Source organism: Antennarius striatus, chromosome 12 (assembly GCF_040054535.1).
Source record: "Antennarius striatus isolate MH-2024 chromosome 12, ASM4005453v1, whole genome shotgun sequence".
Classification (NCBI taxonomy): Eukaryota; Metazoa; Chordata; class Actinopteri; order Lophiiformes; family Antennariidae; genus Antennarius; species Antennarius striatus.
This window is the reverse complement of record NC_090787.1, coordinates 13,598,980-13,602,866: the sequence shown is the minus strand read 5'-3', so window position 1 is coordinate 13,602,866 and position 3,887 is coordinate 13,598,980.

Sequence of the window (3,887 nt, the reverse complement as noted above, 5' to 3'; positions counted from 1 at the left end):
CTGCTGCTGGACCCACGCTGACTCCTATCTTTCACTCCTTCACCGACGCTCCATCCCTGCTGCCGCCCAGACCCCACCTGATCAGGAGCCACTACCCACGAAGAATACATTAAAACAGAACCATCAGACTTAAAATAGGCTGTAATATAAACGGCGTTTGATTTTAGGGATCGTGGAATTAACGACAGAGAAATCCTTGGAATAAAAATCCGAACAATATTATAGAGATTTTTTTTGGTGTGACTTTCGTAATGCACAAGTAGATAATCTCCAGTAACCAAAAATAGAAGATCATATTGTTTGTAGGATTAGTGTTATTATGTGTTGTTAATGCTCTGGCTGTTATGTTTCTAGTACTGGTAATAAATGCATTAAATTCATAGCAAGCAAACAGGCATAAAGTTTTTAGGTCTGTGTATAATCCTAAGTAATGCAGACTACAACAGACCAACACTGTTTCACAGATGCATTTATTTTACTTGACTTGAATATATTGTGTTATATTTTGGGAGGTGTTTGTAATATCTTGCCCACCCAACCAACAGTGATGCTAGAATAAAAACACCTTTAATTGTAATCCTTTTCTGTGGGATTTATTGTGGTGCTGTGTGATCACATTTTTCTTCACACACACACACACACACACACACACACACACACACACACACACACACACACACACACACACACACACACACACACACACACACACACATATATATATATATATATACTGTATATATACGTTATACATATATACAGTATATATACAGTATACATATGTATGTATTTTGTTTGTTTGTTTTGTTTGTTTTCATTTCAATTCCAAAAAATCTCCCAGCTCCTCCAAAACAGTTCCTTTAGAACTTGAGAATGGAGATTCAGTCCATCATAGAATTTGTAGATTGATTCTCCCGTGTTTGCAGCATTGCGACTTGTAGAAATCCATTGCCTGAGTGCATACACTACTCATAAAGCTGTGAGATGTGTCTGCAAGCAGAGGACATGTGAACATTTGCCAGGAAGCACGAGTGACATACTGTATACTGCAGCAGATTAATGTAACAAAGGAAAGACAGGGCAAGCTGCTGTACCTCTCTATATATATAGATGTTATCCTATAGGATAACATCTACCCTGTCAATCATAGGAGAGTTCCTACAGGGAGTTATTTAAATCACACAAACTCCCTTCACAGATCCAGCTGCCTGTAAAACTGTCTCCTGCAGCACTTTGTAAAGATACAGGTGACTCTCTATCAAAATTGGAATATTTTCATAAGCCATAATAAAATAATCCTTTTCTAAAGTTAATAATAAAAGTCCTTGGTTCCTCTCACTCACCATGGCAACAAACTGCAACAGAAACAGAGCACGGCTCTGTAATGTAACTCCATTTTCTCCTTTGTGAAAAATGTGACGAAATGCTTGCTTGTTTCTTTCATCAATCTGTGAAATAATTATGTTTAACCATGCAAGCATCCAAACTATTATCTTGATGGCTGTAGTGACTTTGTTCTTCATTGCGCTGCTCAACATTTACATTTGTTATTTCTTTTACTCTCTCTTGCTCTATGATTATTGAAACAGAACAAATCTAAAAAATGTTTCATCACATTTTCATGAAGCTACACAAACGATTGTTCGAATATTAAGATGAAGGAAAATTGAGACGTGGGGATGTAGCTGCTCATCACATTTTAGGTCAGAACCATTTATCTTGCAATACTTATATTAGCCACATGGTGGCAGTATTATCCTTTCTTTAGCTAGGTCAGTACTGACATGGATTAAGTGGTTTGACTGTAACCTCGGCTTCACTCTAACGTTGAAATATTTAAAGTTCTGCAACACAAATTATCTAGAATATGACAAAAACACTCTCTGGCATCCAAGAAATGTTTTGCATCACTCAATTCATTTGAGTTCATTTTGTGTCAGTATTGCAGACATTTTATTATTTGTTATTTCCTGCATTCTTTCCTGCACTTGAAAAGAATTCTGAGGGATTTGGTTAAATTAAGGTTCCAACAGTGAAGAATACACATGTTCATATATTGAATGGGTAGAATGTTTGCCCCCGTTCTTATTAAGATGAATAGCAGGGTTGAGTTCATGCTCGGACATGCACAACACAAAACACACATTCCTGTAATAGTGCATATCATCAGCTCAGCAGCAACAGACCGACACATAACAATGATATCGTCATGCACTTTACTCCTTTGCTATTACACCTTTGCGATTATGTCCAGTATGCTGCAAGTTCCTCCCTCAAATTAACTATTTAACTGCATCTGTGTTTGGACATTTATGTTGTAAATGACGTTTGTATCCACTGCAAGCAAAAGCAATAGAACTGGTTGTCATACTAAAAATCATCCCTATATGACAGTGGTGAATGCTCAACATCACACTGTTTTTGTCAAAAAGAATATCACCGTATGCAGAAACAGTTTTGTTCTCTTGGTTGTGGTTGGTTGGACTGAGTTTGACATGGTCTCATTGTTTCCACAGGCCACCATGACCCACACTTCACCTGCTCCTGTTTCAGTGTGGTATGTCATTCATTCAGTGCAGTTTAAGAGGCTGTTATAAGGACCTGAGCTTTAACTGCAGCGTTTATTGTTACCACTGGGAGAAAACCCTGAGCATATTTCCCTTTTAAGACCAAAGGTTGCTAGGAAACGATCTGGTATACTGGAAATATTGAATACCTGAACATATCAATAAATATGTGTGTATGATCTACATCTTCAGATAGGGATGCCCATGTGGAGCGATATTTATAATTGTTAGTTACAAGGTATCGCTTTAAGTCAAACTAATAAAAAGTATTTGCTTCTTCTGGTCAGAAGAACATTTTTTAAATTCTTATAGAACAAAGTCCAAATTCCAAGGTAAAAAGAAATCATGCTTAAAACCACATGCTCTGTTACTGACTGATTTTTCACTTCCTACAGATAAAAGGAAATGGATTTACATGAAAAATTAATACAGAAAATTATAGAAAGCAGTATTGTGTGGTGAAATCAAGTGACCAACATAATGCTATAGCATATAAAATGACACTTATCAGATAATCATGTCTCAGGGGAATGCCAGAGTGGATAGGTCCAGGGGAAATGCCTCAGAACTTTTTCCAGAAACATCTCTCTCTCACTCGCTTTCTCTCTCTGAATGTTTTAAAACACTAATTTACTGCCATGATGCTGAGTGAATTATCCCAACACATGGCATGATTCACCTAACATGATCCCAGAGGAATTCAAACAACCACAGATGAAAGGTTTTGATCTTTGGAAGGAAAAGGTCAGGGTTAACGTATTTCTGGGGTCAATATTTCATGATATCAAATTTAAAATGTAGATGAGATTAGACTGTAGGCAAGCCACATTTTTGCATGCTCACAAAAATGCCTTCTAAATAGATTACCATCTGCTGAGGCTCTCGCTGCAGTCTGGTTCACATTTATCAATAATTACTCCCTTATTTGCATTTTATTATGTAATTCTCTACAGGATTAGTTTCCAACCTGGTTAGCTAAAACTGAATACTCAAAAGTTACCATATGACATCAACCATATCAATATAGACTTTCTAAACAGGTTATACTATGATATAACCTAAAATGTGTGGCCAACTAAGAAGTATTTTATCAAAATTACAGAATGTATTCTTATAAAGAGACCTTTTAGATATTATAAGAGATGTGAATTTTTCATCTCTGTATACAAGCAGAGAATTTTATTTGTGGAATCAAACAGTTCTCAAGTGAACTGAATCACTTGAGACCTGCTGATTCTAATTATGAATGCCATGTTAACTGTTCTGTAAACATCACATGAACAGTTAATTTGAGGACAATGAACTGGCAAAGAAATATAC